At 40.3% G+C, this 25,605-nt stretch overlaps 1 pseudogene; it reads left to right on the top strand.

Moving 5' to 3' along the window:
- Positions 1 to 21,231: 21,231 nt before the first annotated feature.
- On the top strand, positions 21,232 to 22,399 carry LOC121039910 (voltage-dependent anion-selective channel protein 3-like; annotated as a pseudogene).
- The last annotated feature ends 3,206 nt before the right edge of the window (positions 22,400 to 25,605 follow it).

Here is a 25,605-nt window from a genome sequence, read left to right as displayed (position 1 = left end):
TGTAGTCTGTCATCCTCTTAAAAAGTCAAGCAGGGCATAAAATGTGGGATTTAATCAGTGAGATGATTGTCAGGTATGCTCATTGTGCAGGAAGAGAGGAATTGAGACCTATATCTAGCAGGACAGAGGAGGGGAAAGAATACTGGTCTTGGGATCAGAAGACCTGGGTTCTGAGCAAGACTCTATCCTTGTAGTTGCTCTGAGCAATGTCCTCCTCTATGACCTGGGGGACTCTACACCCCAGAGAGGGATAAATGTTAAATGGAATCATGCCTTTGTGAGTGCATTGAAGAAGTTGCAGAGAATGGTTCCCCTATAGTTTAAGTCCACAATCCCTTCCTTCTTTCTCAGCTATTCAGATATTCTTGTCTGAGTTGTGGAGAGAGTCCTCTGATTTGGCCTTTGTAGACTGAGCCTTGTGACTCACTTTACTGTTGCGTAAGCTTGGTGGCCAGTCCTTCCAGCAACACTTCACCTATGTCCAATCACACTCACGCTCTTAGAGCAGTAGGGAAAGGCTAAAATTCCTGCCACTATCCATGCCCCTAAAATTATTGGGATCAAGTCATATCAAACTAGGAGTGAGGAGGGACTCCTGGGTGGCTCAGTTGGTTAAGTGTCCAACATCAACTCAGGGCATGGTTCATGGGTTTGAGCCCTGTGTCAGCCTCTGTGCTGATGGCTCAGAGCCTGGAGCCTACTTCAGATTCTGTGTCTCCCTCTCTCTATATCCCCTCTCCCACTTGCACTTTGTCTCTCTCTCTCTCTCTCTCTCTCTCTCTCTCTCTCTCTCTCTCAAAAACAAACATTAAGAAAAAATTTTAAAAACCAAACAAATTAGGAGTGAGGGAAGTTGTCAAGATCCAAGAGAAGAAAATGAATGTTGACATGGAATCCCCATAACTTCTTTGTAATTTCTCCATAAGCACTCTCTCTCATCCCTAGTTCTCCTGGGGACACATCAACTGTCCACCCTTGAAGGGCATGTACCTCAAGCTGTACTCACTTCTGAAAGTCATTAGGTAATATGTTGCCCTCTGGAATTGGCCAAAACCAGCAGGCAAAGAACTGATCCTATTAGAATTGGCATGGTCCAGCACAGGAATCAGAGAAGGTGCCGGTGAGCCCTTTCAGGGAAGATGGCACTTATTTTCTGGGCAGTTCTCTAGATAGATAGATAGATAGATAGATAGATAGATAGATAGATAGATAGATCAATCTACATATCTATCTATCTATCTATATACTAATTCTCACAAAAGCCTTGAAGGTATGTTATTACAGAAGTGAGTAAGATGAGGGTGATAGAAGCTAAGTGGTTTGCTTAATGTTGCCAGCTAGCAGGTAGTTGAGCCAAAATTCAAGCCCAAGTCAGCTTGAGAGCAAAGCCCATGCTGTTTATGGGACACCATGCAGCCTCCTTCTCACAGAAGTGCTAATTAACTTGGCTCAGGGGGGTAGGGCTACGTGCTGGAGAAGAGTCAAGGGCTTGTAGTCCATTAGATGAAAGCCAAGAGTCCAATATTGACAACTTAGACCCTTTCTTCCCTCTTCTCTTTCCTCTCCTACTTCTTGTTCCAGGGAGACCCCTAGGTAGGGGGAGTTTGGGTTGGGTCAGGAGGTGCATCCAGAGAGAGAGGCTCTGCAGACCAAACGACTCAGCCAGACTTGTGAATACAGTCCCACAAGCAGTCATTGATCGTGCACCAAGCACTCGATGCAGACGGCAGGATATTCACCCCAAGTTATTAAATGACAACCAGGGCTGTATATGACTGGAAGTCAGAAGGAGGGCTCCAGGCAGCAGGGGCTCAGCGTGTGGTTGAGATCAGAGGAGGCAGTGCGGATGAAAGGAAAGGCTCCCTTTCCTCCCCCCCCGCCCGGGAGGCATGGGGACCCCACCCGGCTGGCTCAGGGTAAATGTTTGTTGAATGAAAAATGGAAACTGAAGGGTGACTTGAATTCGGACAGGAAGAAGTGAGTTGAGAGGACACTCTGAGAACGAGGAAACATGCCAAAAAACTCCTGGAGGCAGGAATAAGTGGGAGAAAGGGAGGCAAACACCATGATTCTTTTGAAAGGAGCAAGGATACCACTGGTGGTAGTGACACGCTGATGAAGGCGGGGTTGTCCTACGGGTAGGCACTCTGGCCTCTCCACTTGGGTGTCTAACAAGCATCTCAAACTTATTTCAAGCTGAGCTCTTGATCTTCCCCCTCAAATCCCACTTTTTCACATTTTAGTTGACAGGAACCCCACCCCTGTACTTGCTCAGGCCCTGCCTCGTCGAGCCATTCCTGACTCTTCCCTTTCTCTCACAAACTATACCCAATTCGTTAGGAAAGAAGACTGGCTCTGCCCTCACAATCAGTCTAGATTCTAGAATCTTCCCTCTCATGTTCCGTCGTTCTGTGGCATTCTCAGAGAGCTAGGCCTCCGCAGAGGGCAAGAGGGGAGAATTGGATTAGATTCATCGGTGACCATGAAAACATTTTCAAAACAACTATTCATTTTCAGAGCCCAGTGAAAAACTTTGTAGGTACGTTCTCCTCAGCTGGCTTTTCCTCGGCATTTATTTCTAGCCTGGGCTGATGTCATTGATAAAATGAATGGAGAGATGAGTCAGTGGTTGAGGACGGCGACAGGCCCTCAGTGGTAACTACTAAATTAAGCTAGCTGTAGCTTCTTAAGTTCAATGTAAAAGCAGAAATGGAAAAAAAAAATATCACGGAAAGGAAGAGGCCCAGGGGAAGATAATTTTCGGTCTCCCTTCGAGAACAGATTTATGCCGAGGGGCCCAAAATAATACATAATTGGCAGGCTTCTTGTCAACTTTGCTAGTTTAGTCCCAGCTGTCATGTCAATTGTGTAAACTGCTATAAATAATTATCGGTTTTGCAAAAATTATATGCAGACAGAAAAGCCAGTGTCCTGTGGGAGCTACGTCTCAGAAATATCCAGATTTGGAACCAGGATTAACTGCCTCCAGGACCTGCACCACAGCCTGCAATCACTTAAGTGTTGCAGCAACACTAATGGAGGCAAACCCATGACCCCCAAATGTGTGCGGTGACACAGGGTTGCTGTGTCAAGTGAGTCTGGATAAGACACAGCTGCGTTGAAGCTGGAAATGGCAAGCTGATGAGGCAGTGTAAGCCACCTCTCAGAATATGACCAAATGAAAGGACTTTCTTCTTGGTTTTGTTTTTGCTTTTACCAATTCATTCGACATATCCCCTGAGAACCTACTACTTCCCAGGTGCTAGGCCCTAGGGATGCAAGACAGACACCATTCCTGCTTTACAAAACTTACAATTTATAAGACTTACAATTTCTTATCACAGCATGATATGAACTGTGAAGGAAACAGGAAATAACAAGGGCACTTAACTGTGCCGGAGAGAGCAGGGAAGGCCTCTTTGCAAAGGGGAAATTGAGACCTAAAGATGAAGAGGAGCTGGCCGTGTGAAGAACAAGCCCATTCCAAGCAGAGGGAATAGCATGTGCAAAGGTCCTGAGAGGGGAAAATTAAATGCCTGCTATTGAAGTAGAGTGAAATAATAGAGAAATATTGGACAGAGAATTATGGATCTAGAAGTCTCACAGATAGCAATTTGCCAAACACCATTACTGCATACTTTCTAAAGTTTAGACAGTCTTATTACCTTCCCTAGAGTCTCACAGCAAGCCAGTGCAAGAACTGGTACCCAGAACTCTGGAATATTCTATATCATCAAACCCTCTTGTCAACTAGTCAGAATAATTTGAGTTTATTCATTTTTGTTCTTCCAAAATATTAGTAGCTCCATGTGTCATACAACAAGCAAATTGCAGATTTGGAAGATAAAAGAGGTCATTTTATGCTACTGTCTTCATTCCTTCATTCTTTCACTCATTCAGCTGTTCAGGGATGTCCTCAGGGAAGCTCATGTGCCCACAGCATTGCTGTTTTCCTGGGCACCAAACTTTGTTATGCTTTTCTTATGGCCTGTGTACTATCTGTAGCCTCCTCTGGATGCAAAGTTCCATGAGGAAGGAGGTCAGTATCTATCCTACCTCAGCACTTAGCACGTAAAAGGTGCTTGATTAATATTTGTGGAAAGCTGAATGAATGATGAATGGATGGCTGAATAAATGAAGGCTGACTATCTTCCACTCTTCATTGGAAAATTCACCCGTGAGGATGTATTCATGCATGCTCCAATCTTGTCTTCAAACACTGCCAATAGGGAGTTGATATATCATTAAATGCTTCTCCACCATACAGACCATTAAAATCCAGTAGTCCATTTTACCATGACTGTGGTATTCACAGATATTTTCTAAATTTTATTTCTCATTGTTTCCAATAGGTAATATATATGCATGATTCTAAAGTCAAAGCAATATAACAAGGAGTACTTTGTGAAGTTTTTACTCTGTTCCCCATGCCCCGTCCCCACCCATTCTAGGTGGGGTGACCATGCAGACTGGTTTGTCTAGGACACTCCCAAACTGTACCAACTGTGTCGATATAAATATTAATGGTGATTCCTTTCCCTCTCAAAAATATCCCATTTAGACAAAAAATAATATGGTTACCCTAATTTTCACTACTTCCTTCAAGCTTTTCTTTATGCAGAATCAAGCAAATAAGAGAGGAATACGGTTGGTTTCTCTTTTCCCCAGAACCTGACCTGGCTCCCTAGACCTGCCAAAGAAATGCTAGCATATTAATATTTTGTTCTAATAAATGATAAGTTTTATTTTATTATTTAATGTTTACTTATTTTGAGAGAGAAAGAGAGAAAGCAGGGGAGGGGCAGAGAGAGAGGGAGAGAGAGAATCCCAAGGAGGCTCTGTACTGTCAGCACGGAGCCTGATGCAGGGCTCGATCCCACGAACCGTGAGATCATGACCGGAGCCAGAGTCAAGCGTCAGACACTTCACCAACTGAGCCACCCAGGCACCCCAAATGATAAGGTATAAAACATTCTTTAAATCAAATACCTTCATGAATGCTAAGAACTTTCAATATATTCCTATTTTTTCCCTTAATAATTAACAGTTTTCCCACTAAATCTCCTAATAAAATGGTTGCTAGCCAGTGGTTCTTCTTTAGTCTGATATGTAAGGATTTTTAAGAACTACAGAAGGCTGTTCTGCCAATAAATTTTCGGGGAGTAGAATAATTGTGTGTGTAGCATTTAGGAAGCACTTACCTCTCATCACACTTTTCAGATCCTTTGGGCTATTGAGGTAAATTGAGTTAATTGCCCACATCCTACTGTTAGAGTGGCCTTGCTTGAATAAAGGAAATTAGCCCAATTGGAAGCTAGAAATCAGGCTATGTCGTAGAAGTCATGGGTGAAGAATTTCTCAAACTGTGGTCCTTGGGCCACCTATGTGTGAATCAGCTGAAGTACTTTATTAGAGGATAAAGTCTTGGACTGCCTTCACATCTACTGAGTTTCTCTGTACCACTTTTTTTTTCCACATGTCATTTTTCTGATCATTATCAATGTTGTCCGTAGTTATTGAACAAAAGCCAAGTGCAGGACACCAGACCAATGCTCTGCAGGAACCTCCTAGCTCCTCACACCCTGAGTTTTAGAGATGATTTCTTTTTCTTTCTTTTCTTTTCTTTTCTTTTCTTTTCTTTCTTTCTTTCTTTCTTTCTTTCTTTCTTTCTTTCTTGTCTCATGATTTTTAAAAAGTATTTTCTTGGGGTGCCTGGGTGGCTCGGTTGATTAAGCGTCCAACTTCAGCTCAGGTCATGATCTCACAGTTCATGGGTTCAAGCCCCACATCAGGCTCTGTGCTGACCGCTCAGAGCCTGGAGCCTGCTTCAGATTCTGTGTGTCCCTCTCTCTGCCCCTCCCCCACCCATGCTCTGTCTCTCTCTCTCTCTCTCTCCCCCTCAAAAATAAATAAACATTAAAAAAAATTTTAAAAAGCATTTTCTTATGAAAATTTTATTTATTTATTAACATTCATTTATTTTTTGAGAGACAGAGACAGAGCATGAGCAGGGCAGGGGCAGAGAGAGAGGGAGACACAGATTCTGAGGCCAGCTCCCGGCTCTGAGCTGTCAGCATAGAGCCTGACGCGGGGCTTGAACTCACGAACCACGAGATCATGACCTGAGCTGAAGTCGGATGCTTAACAGACAGAGCCACCCAGATGCCCCTCTTATGAAAATTTTAAAACACAGGTGAAAGGAGAACAGTATAATAATCTCCACGTAGCCATTATCAGCTTGAATGATGACCAACCCATAGCCAACTTGGTTTCATCTGTGTCCCCACCAAGGTTTTTGCATCCTTGGGAATCCCAGACATCCTCTATTCCATCTGTAAATATATGTTAGCATGTATGGAGAATTCTTCCCTCTCCTACAGAGGGGCAGCTGATAGGAGAGGGACTTGAGCGGCACCTGGCATGGGTGGAGGGAGAGCATCTCAGGTCCAGCTGGGTGTCCTGTGGATCTCCTCTGGGCTGGCTATTAACCTACGAGGCGTTTGTACTAGGCACATTTTGAGGTCCCTTTGGCTCTAAGACACAGGTTCTGTCCTTTCCCCCGAGGGGCTGCCCCTGCTGGGTTGTTGGAGGCCCAGACATGAGGGCATTCACTGAGGCCAGTTCTGGGCTGGGGTGTCCACATCTCCATTGAACACGGGTGGCTGAAGTGCATTCTTGTCATAAGCTAAGTGCTTCGTTATGGCTCGAATACTGCGCCAGACGTTTTCCGCCCTTCACTAGGTTTGTTTCTGAACTTCATCAGCATTTTGCCCGCATTCCTTTGCCCTGTACAAGCAATTTGTTCCAAAAAGCATTCGCTCCTCTGCAACACGCGATATCCTGCTTGAATTGGAAGTAGGTCTTTTCTCCTTTTTAAAGAAAAGATGGCCCATCTGCAATACAACAATTTGTTTTTACAGAGAAAACCCAAGCCCTTCATTGTGGGATAAAATGCCACTTTATGATCTTGTGGCCATGATAGGCTACCATTTGTAATCCTCTAAAACCCTAAAAGCCTGCAACCCAGTGTGTTACTGACCTAGGCAAGCCTGGTGCATAACAGTGGGAAAACCGAAGCTCGCACGGCTTTGCATCAATAACAGAGAGAGCGAGAACAAACCACTAACCCAAACTGCAGGCACTACAAAAGAAACCTTTTAATTAGGTCAGCGTTATAAAGTTTCCTACTAAATTGTTAGAGGGGATACGTGAAGAGTAGGCTCTTGATTGATCTTTGGCCCAGAAAGGAGAGGGCTTCTTGCCGTCGACATTGCTTTTCATAAAGTGGTGAAGTTGGCAATATCCCATGCTCGTTACTCTGCTTTCTGCTACCCTGCAGAAAAGTTGTTTTCTCAAAGAAAAAAGTTGGTTTTTCTCCAATACATTCCAATAGCAAAGGTCTGTCATCATTAGGTGAACTCTGTTTAAAAGAGGTATATTTCCTCAGCCTTAAGACACTATTCTGCTGTCTTGTGAAAGATCACGGTTTCAGGGTAAGAAGCAAAGGGTTGGGACACACAGGCTCAGATTTCTCAGTCTCTTCTGTGTCTTGCTGCGTGACTGCCCAGATGCGTGGGTCCTAAGACCCTTGGTGGGAGCCTGTTGAACAAAATCTACCACCGTACAAGATACCCTGGAGAAAAGAAGCAGCACTAGGTTGCATTTTTCTTGTGGCATCTTTAACAGCTTGGAAAATTGGACCTGAATAAAAATGTAAAAAATGTAAGCAAAGAAAAGTAAATTTTAACCACAATCAGCTACCTTTTTCACCCAAATAATTGACAAAGATTTCAAAGAACGTTAATGCTCTAAGTTAGCAATGGAGTGGGAAAAGGGGTCACTGATAACGAGAGGACCTGTTGGTACAACATTTCGGAAGAGCACTTTGGCAGTACATGTCAAAAATCCTCTACAGTGAATATCCTGTAATCTACTAATCTCTCGTCTAAGATTTTATCTCAAGAGATAATCAGACAGGGGTTCAAAACTGTCCACAACAGATGTTTACAAGCGGAAAAAAATCGACGTCCAAGAATGTAGATTGGGTGAAGGAAGTTGTTATACATTTGTAAAATGGAATCTCTGAAGTCATAAAAAATTATAAGGTAGAGCTATATTTATGGTCATGGAAATATCGCACAACACATTTTTTTCCTTGTGCATCTATCCCTTGTCTGTTTCCCTCCTCCTCTTTGCAATGATGGGTGCTCCTATCAACTCTAGAGAATATCAGTAAACAGGTACTCTGCTCCACTGGGATCTAGATAGACATTAGAATTCCAAGAGGATATGAGTATTGTTACCGTTCCAGTTAAACAGTACAAGGAACCCACTGGTTCCTTTAATGAAATCACACTCAGAGATCATCATGAAGGTCAAATCTCCATTTGGGAAACAGTAGCTGAACCGTGTGGTCACTGCTCTTGTTGTCAGATAATCATCTTCCATTACTGTCCTTGGAGGTATTCCCTGCGGAGGGAATATTTCCTCATTCAGTATTTTCTGCATAAAGGTCTTGATGGAAAAGTGAAATTAGTCCCAGCTGGAAAACTAGAAATAAAATGACAAAAGGCCAATTTAATATTGAGACAGGTAAAAAGGAAGGATGTCCCTTTTTACTTAAAAGTCTTTAAATCCAAAAGATATATTTGTAGACATTTGTAGACCTGCAAAGGGAGAAGAATGGAGAGCAAGCATTTGAGGTGGGTGGAGAAAATGCTCGACAACAGTGAGAAATTTGGTCCAAATTCTCCCCAAGCTATGGAAGTTTATTTATAAATGTAAAAAATGTGTTCATTAAATAGACACTGATCAAGCACCTGTTGTGTGGCAGCTCAGATATGTAAAGAGAAGCAAGGCAACCTCCCCTCAAAGATCTCCCAGGAACCCTGACGGCCCTGGATTCGGTAGGGGGACTAGAATGTGTCTCAGTTCTGCTCTAGGTAGGCAAAGCCCCCTTCTACATAACCTCCAATGCCCTTTTTTTCACAACCATGAACTGATTCCACTAACTGATTGTTTCAGTGTCACGTAGATAAAACCTGTCCTCCATCTGTCGAGATGTCCTGGAGCTCTTCCTTTCCTGCATTCTTTCTCCAGGTAATCTCATGTAGTCTCATGGCTTCAACTGCCGTCCAGGTCCCATGAGTCCAGGCTGGCCTCTCCAGTCCCTACCTTTCCCCTGAGTTCCACAACCAAGTATGCGCCTGCCTATTTGACAGCTTGGACATCGGAGGCGCTTCTCGGATCTCACCCGGGGCGGTGGCCCAGGTCCTCCACTCTGCCTGGCCAGCCCTGCCGTCACCGGGGCTACACTCTGTGGCTGCTGTCACTCGGCACGAGAGGGGGAAGGAGGAGAGGTCCACCTTCCTCCGTTGTTCAGTTGCCAAATTGCTTATCGACTCAGTTATTCCTCTCCTTTTCCCTTGACCCTGCGCTGGAAATTCTGTCGGGAGTTCTCCTGGACTCCATAGCTGCCTTCTCCTGCGTGTGTTTTGGATTAGGGTTTCCTCAATTAACAGGATCCCATCTGCTTTTAATCATTCACGAATTTCCTCCAAGTTTGAAGCTTTCTGGCTGTGCTTCTTATTTTTCTCTCTCTCTCTCTTTTTAATGTGTTCTTTGAATGTTTTAAGATTTTTTTTTTTTTTTGGACATTTTGGGTAGAGAAAGATGCACTCTGTTTTTCATCTTGATTTAATATCTAACCTTTCTTACAGATTCGGTGTTCTGAATGTAAGCCAATTGAATGACTCAATCATTTTGTTAATTATCATTGTGTGCTCTGGGACTATACCACCTTCAGGGGATGGATAGCACTCCTGTACCAAACACTATGTGACCCCCAGTCGATTACTGAAGAAGTAGAAAGCAATCAGAGGTCTAAGGGTTATTGTTTCTTTTAGCGATGAATTGTCACTTCTCACTTCTTTCAATGTGTCTTGCTATTATAATCGGTAGTCTAATGTTTAATATAGTTGCTTTTCCTTTAGAAAAAAATATATGTGCTTTATAGAAGCTTTTGCTTCTTTTTTTTAAAAAAAATGTAATGCTTATTTATTTTTGAGAGAGAGAGAGAGAGAGAGACAGAGCACCAGTGGGGGAGGGACAGAGAGAGAGGGACACACAGAATCCGAAGCAGGTTTCAGGCTCCGAGCTGCCAGCACAGAGCCTGGCATGGGGGCTTGAACTCACAGACCACGAGATCATGACCTGAGCTGAAGTCAAATGCTTAACCAACTGAGCCACCCAGGCACCCCTGGAAGCTTTTGCTTCTTAACCCTCCCTTAAGGGGAGGTGATTATTTCTGTTTTTGCAATTACATTTAATAAGAAAAATTTCTCAGATTACTTATTTTTAAATAGGCGATATTTTACTATAATTATACTTTTTTTTAAAAAACAACCTTAAAACAAAATAAAATTCGTTTGTTTAAGCTGGACCCTGCATTTGAAGAGAGCACTACATAATTTAGTTCTCAAATTGCTCTATTATCAAAGGGAATAGGAGTTCTCTGGAGACAAAATAACTTGTTCTATTGTCTTCAGGATACTGGAGGAAATAAGAGCTTATAGCAAGGCTATGTGAATATCCTTTGCTCTTAAAATATAATATCTTCCTCTACCTCATCAGCTAGGTAAGAGGTTGTAACGGTTAATTTTGTGTCACCTTGGCCGGACCATGATATCCAGATATTTGGTCAAACATTAATCCGAATATTTCTATGAGGGTGTTTTGGATAAGACCTACATCTGAATCAGTGGATTTTGAGTCAAGCAGATTGACCTCCATAAGGTTCATGGGCCGCATCTAATCAGTTGAAGGCCTTAATAGAATTAAGACTGACCTCACCAGAGCAAGAGGGAATTCTGCCCGCAGATGGTCTTTGGACTCGAACTGCAGCATCCGCTCTACCTGACTCTCAAGGTTCCTGGCCCATCCTGCAGATTTTGGATTTGCCAGCATCCGTAATTATGTGACCTGACTCCTTAAAACAAGTCTCTTTATGTATATAAATATAAATGTATTAACTACGAATATATAAAGCATTAATGTGCCGAAATATATAAATATAATATTAAGCATGTCGTATATTACATATATTTTGTAGATGTATTTAACCCTAAATGGACTTGGAGTCCTTGTACGTTTTCACACTGAGGGATAGAAGTTACAGAAATCAGAGTAAACCCTACACATATTCATGTAACTGCTCTGAGAATAGAGATCAAGCCCTTCTGAAGAGATAGTTTTGTGGATCGACTTGCTCATTACTACCTTTGTAGATACCCCTGGACGATGAACTCTATTTTTCTACTAAAAACCATGATGGCAGTCTTGCTTCTAATCCGCTAGGCATTTCTTGAATGTTGGATTTAATTCAACAACCTGAATCACTCTGTATAGCTATGATTTCATACCTCTGCTAAATCCCTAGAGTTGGCACTTGACCTTGTCTCCCAGTCTTCCTGGCCTTCCCAGTTACTGAATTGTACCTTCATGTCCAGGTAAGTAACATTCGCTCATTTCCTCACTCACCAGACTCCTGGTCTCAGCCAGGCCAGGTCTTCTTCTCTGCTTCCCACACAATGACTATAATGAGTGCCACAGACCTTACGCTGGGTTTTCCTAATTTTCACAACAACCTGACAAATTGGCAAGTGTCTTTTGTCTTAATTTCTAATGTAGTTCATATGTTTTAATGTTATATTCTGCAGTGTAAAGTTGGCCTAAATAGGAAGACTATTTTTAAAATTTTTTTTTCAACGTTTATTTATTTTTGGGACAGAGAGAGACAGAGCATGAACGGGGGAGGGGCAGAGAGAGAGGGAGACACAGAATCGGAAACAGGCTCCAGGCTCTGAGCCATCAGCCCAGAGCCCGACGCGGGGCTCGAACTCACGGACCGCGAGATCGTGACCTGGCTGAAGTCGGACGCTTAACCGACTGCGCCACCCAGGCGCCCCAGGAAGACTATTTTTAAAACATTCCATGCTAAGTATGTCATCACAAACTAATGGTAACCTTGGAGAACACAACTGAGACCTGATTATTCAAACAAAATAAATAATAAAAAATAAAATAAAATAAAACAAAATAAAGTAAAATAAAATAAAATATAACTGAGCAGTACTTAACCTTTTAATAACACAGAACTAGACATCCAGCTCTACTTGAATCAGTCAAGGTCAAGTCAGGAGATTCAAACCCCCACAGTTAGTTTAACAGACAGAATTTAATATAAAGTATTCTAAACTAGGTAGGTAGGTTTAATATTAATCTAGGTAATGAGAGTTGGCTTCTATTACTGCTATAACAAATTACCTCAGATTTAGTGGCCTGAGACCACACAGTAACAGATTTGTTACTTTAAATTTCTAGAAGGTCAGAAGTCCAAAATCATTTCTAGCGAGCTAAAATCAAAGTGTCAGTAGAATTGTGTTCCTTTTGGAGGCTCCAGGGCATTTATGTTTCCTTGCCTATTCCAACTACCAGAGGCCATCTGCATTTTTTCGTCTCGTTGGCCCTGGCTTCACTCCATCCTCTGCTTCCACTGGCACACCCCCTTTTCTGACTCTGACCCTCTGCCTCCCTCTCATAAGGACCCTTGTGATTACACGGGACGCATGCAGATAATTCAGGAGAATCTTCCCATCTCAAGATCCTGAACTGATAATTCTTTTTCCCACGTAAGGTAACAGGTTCGCAGGTTTTGGGGATTAGGATGTGGATGTCTTTAGGGGGACCATTATTCTACCCATCAAAGTAACTGACAAGGCAAAAATGGAACACTAAGGTGTTGCATTTTATAGACTGACTTAGCAACTGCAGGAAGCAGCAACCCATCTAGGGTTCCAATGAAGGGAAGATGTTGGAATGCTGACAATTTTGAAGCTTAGAGAAAAGTCCCACAGAGCAGAAGCTCAGACCTCTGAGGACAAGAGGCCGGCAGCTAGTGGTGGCGTCTCTGAGGGGGCGGGGGTGGGACACTGAGGCAGGTTCTCTAAAGGTTAAGAGAACTGGAAACTGCTGCCTGTGGCACAGAGTAAGGCTTCAGGGGGCAGGAAGCAGGGCTTCTGCTGCTGACCGGAACAGGAAGCAAACAGGAAGCTACAAAAAGGAGTAGGTTTCTTTCCTTCCTCCTGCCTACTAGGCTTCCTCTAATACTCCTTGTTGGCACTCCAAGAGAGAGCCAGCTGGCACGAGAAAATTGTGGGTAGAGTCCCAGCCCCACCATTACGAAGCAGAGCACAGAAGGTAAATCAGAACTCGAGAGACAATAGTTTTATAAGTGGTACATGACTCAATGTGACAAAAAGCAAAAAGCATAAATCCACCAATTGTTTTGATTATGTATCCTTGAGACAAGACTTTTTCTCTCAGTTCATTGTTTTGTTTTGTTTTGTTTATATGTTGTAGCTTCAGCTCACTTTAAGACACATGTATGGAGGGGCGCCTGGGTGGCTCAGTTGGCTAAGCATCTGACTTCAGCTCAGGTCATGATCTCCCGGTTTGTGGGTTTGAGCCCCATGTCAGGCTCTGTGCTGACAGCTCGGAGCCTGGAGCCTGCTTAGGATTCTGTGTCTTCCTCTTTCTCTGCCCCTCCCCTGCTTGTGCTCTTTCTCTCAAAAAATAAAACATTAAAAAAAGAGACACATGTATGGAAATTATATAGTGTTTTTAGATATACTCTAGATAATGCAATGATTATCCAACTTTTAGAAAGGATGTGCCCTTGGATTATTTTGTTTTCTAACACTCCAGGCAATCTCCTTCAATCCCTTCTCATATATGTTTAGTTTCTAATTAAAGCTATTAGTTCATTTGTCTGAAAATTTCATACCTTTCTTTGAAACAACTAAAGATAATGCAGGATAACTCAAAACAAGCGGAGAATTTCTGGGTCAGTACACTAAATGGTTTCATCAAACCATTTCATAACAGCAAGTGCGAAGAAATCCATAGAGGAGACATCCTGAGTCAGAAGTTCAGAGTAAGAAACGTATATCCTATTTTGAGAGTGCAACCTCTGCATTTTTACTCATATTCTGATCTATTTTGATGGCTTGTGTGAACAGTCTTTCCAAATGTAGTTTTCCATTTTCAAATGCCAGATTTGTGTTCAACATTACTAGATATGTTGTCTAATATACTCCCCATATTACCAACCTGCTCTTCAATTATAAAAGCAAGACTAAAAGAGCTCAAAGTTCTTGGGTCTATCTAGCATCATGTGCTCCCCATGTTGACTTCCAAAATGTACCAGGTTAGAGCACCTGCAGTACTGTGCTTGGTGCCCTCTTTTGTTCTCAAGTAAACGAATCTTGAAGCTCTGAGGTCCTACCTAGCCTGGGATGGCTTGTTTGGCTTTCAACATCATTCAGTACACTCTCTTGTCATGACAACGAAGAAAGACCTCAAGCTAAAATATTTAACTGCTTCTCATACTTCATTCTCAATAATTCTGTCTCCTTTCCTCTCCCTCGTTTATAAATGCATCTTTTGACTTGGTACAGTGACACTAAATTGCTACAACTCTGGAAATTGTACTTTTCTTTCAAGTCATGGATCAACCAGTTCACTGGAGCTGGACTGGACAACAGTTTACTGAACTGGAAAGAGTTCACTGGACCCCTTTGTAAGCAGATTTTTAAGAAAAAGAAGCCAAGGCAAGGAAAAAAATTATGCCAGGAATTGATTCCAAAAAATATTGTTCAGGATAAGTTGGGTCTGTGTAGACTCATCCTAGTCCCATACACGTTTGACATCTTCCATCTCTTCAATAAAGGCTATGATCAAAGTGGTAATCCTAAAAAACTGATGATGAAGTCCTAATGTAACAAAAATTATTGAAATACATGATATGCCTTGTAATTACTGAAGCAGAAAATAATAGATTAACTTATGGAAAAGTTATTTTTCAATAGGAATTTATATTTAAAGGAGTTTGGGGTTTGAGAACTTTTATTTCCTTGATTTCTATTTTACCACCACTTCATTTTCTATTATTTTTCTTGATGATAAAGCTTCTTTGAAGATTTGTTTATTTATTTTCAAATGCTACTGCCCTTTTGCTTTAGTAATACTACTTTGCTCTTAGTTTGGCTTTTTTTCCCTCCACCCTCACAACCACCATGGAGTTATCCTAATTTTTATATTTTATATCTTTACTATTCCTCACATCTCTTTATCAGTTAATTTTTTGAGTGGCAATTGTTTTGTCCCTGAGAATTGATCAACCAATTGCATCTTATATTCTTATTTTATTACCCAAGTAACTGTAGTATATATCATTTACTTTCCCTCTCTCAATTTCTTGTATGTTCTCACTAATAACTTGACAATTGAGGTTTATACAACAAATTCCATTACATTTCCCAGGCAAATGTACCAAAGTAGGGAGGTGATTAGTCATAAGGTAGAATATATACAGGAGATAAAACATATAAAAGATAGCATATAGACGATAACAGAGATATTGAAGACTACCTAAGAGGCTATAGCTGTATTTCACTTGTACTGTTTATGTTCTTTGTACTCATGTTCATGTGCATCTGATTTCTAATACTTTATTTTGTAGACTTTTTCTTCACTCTGATTCATTTATACCTAAACATTTGTGTTCTGGGAGGCCCCCTTCTGATTGTGGTAATCTAAGTAATTCAGATTAATCCTATTGCTAACAGCTAGAAGAGCTGAACAATTATTTTTTAAAAATGTTTGAAGGCATCAGGGAATTAAGAAGCCAGTGAAGAATCATGGAGCCAAGATCTTAGAAAAGAAGGAAAACAGGAAGATGGGCATTGCATTCAGGACTCTGGAGCTTCTAGAAGAGGCAGATGAGAGGCTGAGGAGTTCAATAGAGGGTGACAAGGATCCAAGTACCCCTCTAAACTTTGGATAAACTACATGGCTGCACGCTAGGACTAAGTGTGAACTATAAATAATCTAATCTCAATAAGTGAACTATAAATAATCTAATCTCAAAGGGACTAAAGCAGCTTCAAATAATCCCAATCCCTTGTTAGACTCAGGTTATTTAGGATTGCTAGAACCTTTAGCTATTACCAAGGAGAAAAACATAAATCCTCTCTACTGAAAGAGACTATCATCTTAAACTTCAGTGTTTCTCTACAATTTTTCATGTAATATATCTAATATTCACTTTTAAATAATCAAGACTATGACGAGACAAGTTAATGTAATAGATAACCAACGGGGAAAACACACACAAAAAATGACTTCTAGGTATCCGGATAATCAGACACAGATGTTAAAATAACTGTACTAATATGTTTACAGAAATAAAAGACATAATTGAGAATTTTTACAGAAAACTGGAAATTATTTTTAAAATGAAACTTCGGGAACAGAAAAATTTGGCAATGAGTTTAACAGCTAGAGAGAGAAATAGGAAATTGAACGATCAGTAATAAATATCCAAAATAAAAGCACAGAGAAACAAAAGTACAATAAATGAAGAAAAGGGACTAAGAAACATAACAGATACAGTGAAAAGTTTTGTGATATGCATAATTGGTGTCCAGAAGGAGAAGAAAGAAGAGAATTGGACAGTATTGTTATCTGCCAAGATAACACCTGAGAATTTTCCAAAATGGATTGATGATATCAAACTACAGATTTAAGAAGCACTATAGAACCAAGCAGATAACTATAAAAACACACCTAAGCATAGTATGGTACAACTGCTGAAAATGAAGGGTAAAAAAGTTCTTAAAAGTAGCTAATAAAAGAAGAAACATTACCTTCAAAGTAATAGCAATAAGACTGACAGTTTACTTTCTGATAGACACAATAAAAGCCAGGAGACAATGGAATGGTGTCTTCAAAATATTAAGAGAAAATAATCACAATCTATATTTCAATACCATCCAAAATATCCTTCAAAAATGTAAGCGAAATAAATACATTTTTGGACAGATAAAAATAGAATTCATCAGCAGCAGACCTACACTAATGAAAATAAAGATGTTTTTCAGGCAGAAAGAAAATTATTCCAGACAGCAGCTCAGAGATGCAAAAAGAATGAAGAGAAAAATATAAGATACACAGAAAGGGGAAATAAAAATAATTATTGATGACTGAGATCATAGTAATAAAATTTTATGGGGTTTAAATATATAAAAATCAAAATGCATGGCAAAACCACTTTGAAAACAATTTGGTAGTTTCTTTAAAAAAATTAAACAAACATATGAGACCTAGCAATTCCAATATCCACCAAGTGGTGAATGTATAAATAAATTGTGAACTATTAACAATAGATAACAATAGAATATCATTCAGCTATACATAGTAGTGAACCAGTGATATCTGTAAGAACATGAATGAATCTCAAAACATGAGATAGTCTTTAGGATCATGATGATCTTAAACAAATCAATCAGGGGCGCCTGGGTGACTTAGTTAAGTGTCCAACTTTGGCTCAGGTCATGAGCCTGGCATCGGGCTCTGTGCTGACAGCTTGGAGCCTGGAGCCTGCTTTGGATTCTGTGTCTCCCTCTCTCTCTGCCCCTCCCCCACTCATGCCCTGTCTCTCTCTCTCTCAAAAATAAATAAACATTAAAAAATTTTTAAAAATCTGGCACAAAAACAGACACATAGACCAATGGAATAGAATAGAAACCCCAGAACTAGACCCACAAACGTATGGCCAACTCATCTTTGACAAAGCAGGAAAGAACATCCAATGGAAAAAAGACAGTCTCTTTAACAAATGGTGCTGGGAGAACTGGACAGCAACATGCAGAAGGTTGAAACTAGACCACTTTCTCACACCATTCACAAAAATAAACTCAAAATGGATAAAGGACCTGAATGTGAGACAGGAAACCATCAAAACCCTAGAGGAGAAAGCAGGAAAAGACCTCTCTGACCTCAGCCGTAGCAATCTCTTACTCGACACATCCCCAAAGGCAAGGGAATTAAAAGCAAAAGTGAATTACTGGGACCTTATGAAGATAAAAAGCTTCTGCACAGCAAAGGAAACAACCAACAAAACGAAAAGGCAACCAACGGAATGGGAAAAGATATTTGCAAATGACATATCGGACAAAGGGCTAGTCTCCAAAATCTATAAAGAGCTCACCAAACTCCACACCCGAAAAGCAAATAACCCAGTGAAGAAATGGGCAGAAAACATGAATAGACACTTCTCTAAAGAAGACATCCGGATGGCCAACAGGCACATGAAAAGATGTTCAGCGTCGCTCCTTATCAGGGAAATACAAATCAAAACCACACTCAGATATCACCTCACGCCAGTCAGAGTGGCCAAAATGAACAAATCAGGAGACTATAGATGCTGGAGAGGATGTGGAGAAACGGGAACCCTCTTGCACTGTTGGTGGGAATGCAAATTGGTGCAGCCGCTCTGGAAAGCAGTGTGGAGGTTCCTCAGAAAATTAAAAATAGACCTACCCTATGACCCAGCAATAGCACTGCTGGGAATTTATCCAAGGGACACAGGAGTGCTGATGCATAGGGGCACTTGTACCCCAATGTTCATAGCAGCACTCTCAACAATAGCCAAATTATGGAAAGAGCCTAAATGTCCATCAACTGATGAATGGATAAAGAAATTGTGGTTTATATACACTATGGAATACTACGTGGCAATGAGAAAAAATGAAATATGGCCTTTTGTAGCAACGTGGATGGAACTGGAGAGTGTGATGCTAAGTGAAATAAGCCATACAGAGAAAGACAGATACCATATGGTTTCACTCTTATGTGGATCCTGAGAAACTTGACAGGAACCCATGGGGGAGGGGAAGGAAAAAAAAAAAAAAAAGAGGTTAGAGTGGGAGAGAGCCAAAGCATAAGAGACTGTTGAGAACTGAGAGCAAACTGAGGGTTGATGGGGGGTGGGAGGGAGGAGAGGGTGGGTGATGGGTATTGAGGAGGGCACCTTTTGGGATGAGCACTGGGTGTTGTATGGAAACCAATTTGACAATAAATCTCATATATAAATAAAAAAAAATTTTTTTAAAAATCAATCACAACCAACCAATCTTAAAGATCAATAGTTACCTAAGCATGAGATGACTTTTCAGGGTGAAGTAAATGTTCTATACCACGATGGTCACATGGGTGTATGCATTTGTCAGAACTCCTCAAACTGTACACTTAAAACAGGAACATTTTATGCCATGCCAACTCCTCCTTAACAAAGTTAATTAAATTTACAAACATATGGCAAAATAGCATCTAAGTTGGATAATAAGGTAAATATAGTTAAAGTGCTATAAAGTTCTAGTACTGTCCAGGAAGAGATAAAAGTATTTCTATTTGATGTTGATTTTTTTTAAGGATGTGTGTAATAATATCTAGGGTCACCACTAAAAGAATAGTAAAGTAATGTATAAATGCCAAAATAAGTGGGAAAATGGGATAACAGAAACAATCAATTTGAAAGTAATAAAAGAAACATAGAATATGTGGGACAACTAGAAAGCAAATGGTAAGATGGAGTGAGAAAACAACTATATGCTGCTTATAAGAAACACATCACAAAGATCAGGACACAGAAATATTGAAAGTAAGGTAATAAAAAAAAAGATGTATCATGCAAATACTAACCAAAAAAGCCAGGGTTATTATATTATTATCAGACAAAGTGGACTTTAAGGAAGAAATAATTGGTAGAGATAGACTATTTTATAAAAATAAGTAGTTTAATTTACCAGAAGTATATAGTGATTCTAAACTGTATGTGCTTAATAAAATAGCCTTAAAACGTGTAAGGCAAAACTCAGCATAACTACAGGAAGAAATGGATAAATCTCCAAGCATAGTGTGAAATTTTCACATGCCTTTCTCATTAAGGAGATAAAAAGTATAGATTTGGACTTCACAATTAACAAATCTGGCCTAATTGATAGATAAACAATATTTCACTCAACACTGTAGATTTCATTTTTAAAATTACGTTTGGATTATTTATAAAAAATTACCACATGCTAGGTTTAAATCAAACCTTAACAAACACCAAAGGATTGAAATGATATAGCTTATTGTCTGGCAGTAGTGGAATTACATTAGAAATAAATTATAAATAGACCATTTGAAGATCGCTCCAGGTATGAAAATTAAGAATTATCCTCTGAATAACCCATAAGTCAATGAAGAAATAACAATGGAGGGGTGCCTGGGTGGCTCAGTTGGTTAAGCGTCTGACCTCGGCTCAGGTCATGATCTCAAGGTTTGTGAGTTTGAGCCCTGAGTCAGGCTCTGTGCTGATATCTCAGAGCGTGGAGCCTGCTTCAGATTCTGTGCCCTTTCCCTTTTCCCCACTCTCTGCCCTTTCCTCACTTGTGCTCTGTCTCTCTCTCTCTCTCTCTCTCTCTCTCTCTCTCTCTCAAAAGTAAATAAACATGAAAAAAAGAAAGAAAGAACAAGGGGAATTAGAAAATATGTTACTGGAATGATAATGAAAATATTGCAAAGCATATTGGTTGCAGTTAATGCCATACTTAGAGGAAAATTTATACCCTTACAACACATATAATAGAAAAGAAGAAAAGCTGAAAAATCACTGATCTAAGTATCTATCTCAAAAAGTTGGAAAGTTACCTAACTCAAAGTGGAAGAGAGGAAAACATAATAAGAAGAGAACTAAATGGAATAGAAAGTAAATACAACAGAGAGAGGGCCAACACAACAAGAAGTTGGCTCTTTGAAAAGACTAATAAAGTCCTAATTCCCTGGTGAGATCAAAGAAAAAAAGGTAAAAATAACCCACGTCACGAATGAAAGAGGGGACTCTGTTATAGATCCTACAAATATTTAAAATATTATAAGAGGATATTATAACAATGTTATGTAAATAACTAATTTTTTTTTACCAGTGGACAATTTTCCAGAAAAGCAATGTTTACCTAAACTGACACAAGAAAATCTCTACAGTCCTATAACAATAAAAGAAATGGAATGCATAATTTTAAATTTTCCATTAAAAAAATAAATCCAGATTACTTCACTGGTGAATTTTACCAAATATTTGAGAAAAAAATTATGCCAATTGTGTATAAACTTCTCCAGAGAATAGAAAAGTGAGACACTTTCCATTTTGTCTTCTGAGGCCAGTGTTACTTCAATACCAAAACCTGACAAGCACATTATAAAAAAAAAGGACAATTAAAGGCTAATAACATGATGTTTTACATAAATGTAAGAAATAAATTAACTACTAGCAAAATAAATCCAGCAATGTCTGGTGAATACACTGTGGCCAAACAGGGCTATTCCAAGAATGTGAGAATGGTTTAATATTCTGGTTGCCCTGGCAGAATGGGGACAAGCCCTCTGGCTGGAGATACATGTAACACACTGACTTAGCATGACCTGGGAATGGCTGCCAAGGATGTCTTCAACAGAGGATTTGGTTTTGGTATAGTCAGTAGATCTGAGAACCAAATCTTGTAGCGGAGTGGAATTTTCTACTTCTGGTCATGCTTCCACGGATACAGGGAAAACATCAGACCACCTAGAGACCAAATAGAAGATCTGTAACTGGGGACTTACTTTCAATCAACAAATGGAACATGGACAACACTCTTGGGATGGAAACTTCTTTGTAGCGTAAGTTGGCTGAAGGGTTGAAACTGACTCTCGGTACCATATTTATACTGAGGGAGAGCGGAAAATTGAAATCCCCTATAAATAAGATTGTTTCTGTCTTGACGGTGATGCGGATACAGATTTTTCTGGACCAACCATCTATGACTGGGCTGTGTTAGCCACTGGAGGTTTCTTGCTGGCTCTCAGATGAGTTTTGACACAGCCAAATCCAAGCTGTCACAGGATCATTTTGCCCTGGGCTACAGGGATGCACACCTCCAGCTGCACACGCATGTAAACGATGGCACTGAATTTGGAGGTTCTATCTACCAGGGGCTTAAAATGAGAAGACTGAATTGCCAGTGAACCTGGCTTGCGTAGCTGTCACCAGCACCTGTTTTGACGTTGCTGCTAAATACACACTGGCTTGTAGAACTTCTCTATAGGCCAAAGTGAGTAATCCCAGTCTGATTGGACTGGGTTATACTCAAACCTTTCAGCCTGTAGTCAAACCTACCCTATCAGCTTTCACTGATGGAAAGAACATGAATGCAGGAGGTCACAAGTTTGGGGTGGGGTCTGAGCTATGAAGCTTCATGTGGTTTTGAGTGAAGCATCCGTTTTGTCTCTGGACACGAAGAGAAATGGACACACTGTGTTCGGGCCTTAAAACTCTTCTGTGAAATTTCAGAAGCGTGAACTTTTTATTCTTCCAAAGAATGGTAATAATCTTCCCCACACTGAAGTCTAGAGATCCTAAGTCCATCCTAAGGTTGGTGCTTGAAGGCAGGCCAAGAATTGTCACGTCTGTGCCACATTTCAGTTCAGTGCCCCAGTGTTATTTTCCCATGCATGCCTCAGCGACAATGTAGTGTTGGGTTATAAAGGAAGTGTGATCCAAGCTTCCACTTTATACATCATGTCTTGCATGTCCCACATGTTTCAAGACCTTTTAAAAGATAATGGTCTCTGTGCTGTACTGGAACTTTTGTTTTGCAGCAGAGTAAAATGAAATAAATCCATCACGTTTGGAACAACAACAACAACAACAACAGAATCGTTTAACGTTTGAAAAAAAAATGAAATTTGTCACTCTAACGGAATAAAGGGGAAAACAACATGTTACCTTCCAGATAATTTCTGAACAAGAACTTGCCCAAAGCCAATATATATTCATGAACAGAACTTTTACCAAATATAAATAAAATTGCTTGAATCTAATAAAATGTACCTATAAATAATCTTACACAACACGATTGAATGTTAAAAGCTTTACCTCTGGATATGAGAATGAGATAAGAATGTCCTACCAATCTGATAAGCAAGATAAAAGCAAACAAGTATAAGAATATGAACACAAGAATAAAAACTGCTCCTACTCGCAATTTGGTGATGTACGTGGACTACCCAAAAGAATCTACCAATCAATTATTTATTTATTTATTTATTTATTTATTTATTCATTCATTCATTCATTTTTGATAGAGAGACAAAGCACAAGTGGGGGAGGGTCAGAGAGCAAGGGAGCCACAGAATGCAAAGCAGGCTCCAGGCTCTGAGCTGTCAACACAGAGCCCGACACGGGGCTCCAACTCACAAACCGTGAGATCATGACCTGAGTCGAAGTTGGATGCTTAACCGACTGAGCCACCCAGGCGCCCCTAAATTATTTATTTTTTTAATTATTTTTTTTAATGTTTATTTATTTTTGAGAGAGAGAGACAGAGCATGAGCAGGGGAGGGGCAGAGAGAGGGGGAGACACAGAATTTGAAGCAGGCTCCAGGCTCCGAGCTATCAGCATAGAGCCTGATGCGGGGCTCAAACTCACAAAGTGTGAGGTCATGACCTGAGGTGAAGTCAGATGCTCAACCGACTGAGCCACCCAGGTGTTCCCCTTCCAATAAATTATTTAAATTTAATTAGTGACTTTAGTTAGCAAGGTTGTTGGATACCAAAAGACAAAAATCAAATCTATCCTTCTATCCCAACAACAAGCAAAAAATAATATTTTAAATTATTTATCTATTTTTGATTGTTTTATTGAGATATAATTAACATGCTAGTTTCAAGTGTACAACATAAAGATTTGAAAGAGCTTACTGCCTATGTTTTCTTTAAGGAGTATTATGGTTTGGGGTCTTACATTCAAGTCTTTAATCCATTTTGAATTTGTTTTTGTAGATAGTGTAAGATATGGGTCCAATTTCATTCTTTTGCATGTAGCTGTCCAGTTTTCCCAACACCATTTATTGAAGAGACTCTTTTTCCTATTATATATTCTTTTCTTCTTTATCATAGATTAATGGACAGGAAGTCTTAAGCAAGACAAAAATATTGCTGTAAGGGAAAAGATGGACAAATATGGCTACATTAAGAAATTGTTACTCAAAAGACTCAACTTTATGTAAACGCTATTCTTCCCTGAATGGCTCTTTTTTTTTCCCCCGTTGAAAATTATGCTTTTGAGAGTCATCCATATTTTTTTAGATGCTTTATGTTTTATATATGGTATGAGATAGGGGCCAAGTTTCATTTAGGTAAAATGGGGAAAACTCTGTCCATTGGTTTAAAGGTCAAGCACATGGTTACCTTTGGGGAGAGCCGAGGGGAAAAGGATCAAGAGAGGAAGCCAAGAGGGCTCTGTTACTGATGTCCCATTTCTTGTCCTGGGAGGTGGTTCCACGAGAGCGATTACTTGGGGTGATTCACTGGGCTTTATGACGATTTGCTCACTTCTCTGTATTTGTGTTACACGTCCACAAAAAGTTAAAGAAAATGTATCTTCCTTTCCCTTACAGATATAGACTAGCAGTAAATGCATCGGTTCCTTTTCTCCTGAACTGTCCCCAATTTGTTTCCTTTTGCCAATTGCCCTCTCACCATCACCTTTAAAAGTTTGTGTTGGCCACCTGATGCATGCCATATACGCTGCTAGATTCAGTGGCATATATCGTCACATTTAATCTTCCCAATGACTCTGTGAGTTGGATGTCATTCTAGCTGAGGCTTGGAGAGATCAAGTGACCTGTCGAAGTCAAACAGCTCGCAGACAGCAAGCAGCAGAGCCAGGATTAGGTTCTGGTGTGTTTGTTGCATTCCCCTGGGCTTTTAAAATCAAAAGATTAAACATAGAAAACCTAACACTTACCAATTCACCTGGGAATATCGTCAATCTATATAAAAATGCTATTAAAAAGGTACACCTAAGTAAAATGCAAGGAATAAATATTCTTTTCTATATACCTTGTATAAATGAAGAGCACTTTTCAAGTTTGTGAAGCTTTTTAAGAGTAATGTAGTGGGAAAAGCATAGGTTTCTAGTCAGGTAACTCAAATCCCAGATTGGCTACTTATCACTTGTGTTTCCTTGAAAAGTTCCTCAAGGTATTCGACGCTTGATTTTTCTCATCTGCAAAAAGCAAATAATAACACCTGTTGGTGGTAAGCCAAAGGAATTGTGTAGGAATTATTTAGGACTGCGGATGAACAGAAGTCAGCCTGCAAGCCTGAGAAACTGAGAGAATTCAGGTTGTAATGACTGAAATTGTAGCAGAGGGCTGAGCTTAGCTAAGTACTCAGGACATTATAAATGCAGGTAAAGGCTAACTTATCGGAGCCCCACATAATCATACACAGAGCCAGCTGGTCTACACTCCCCTGTTCCTCACCTTTCACCCTCCCTGCCCTCACCCCCACAACTACAGACTCCTCCACTCTTGGTGCATTGAGAGCTGCTGGGAAGGACATGGACATATTAGAGACTGTCCAAGTGAGGTCAAATAACCCATCAAAAGGGCGCCTGGGTGGCTCGGTTGGTTAAGTGTCCGACTTCCGCTCAGGTCATGATCTCACAGTTCATGAGTTCGAGCTCCGCATCGGGCTCTGTGCTGACTGCTCAGAGCCTGGAGCCTGCTTCGGATTCTGTGTCTCCCTCTCTCTCTGCCCTTCCCCTGCTCACGCTCTGTCTCTGTCTTTCTCTCTCTCAAAATAAAGAAACATTAAAAAATTTTTTTAAAAAATAA

Source organism: Herpailurus yagouaroundi, unplaced genomic scaffold (assembly GCF_014898765.1).
Source record: "Herpailurus yagouaroundi ecotype Mexico unplaced genomic scaffold, PumYag 181, whole genome shotgun sequence".
Taxonomy (NCBI): Eukaryota; Metazoa; Chordata; class Mammalia; order Carnivora; family Felidae; genus Herpailurus; species Herpailurus yagouaroundi.
This window is presented reverse-complemented; position numbering and strand designations above follow the sequence as displayed.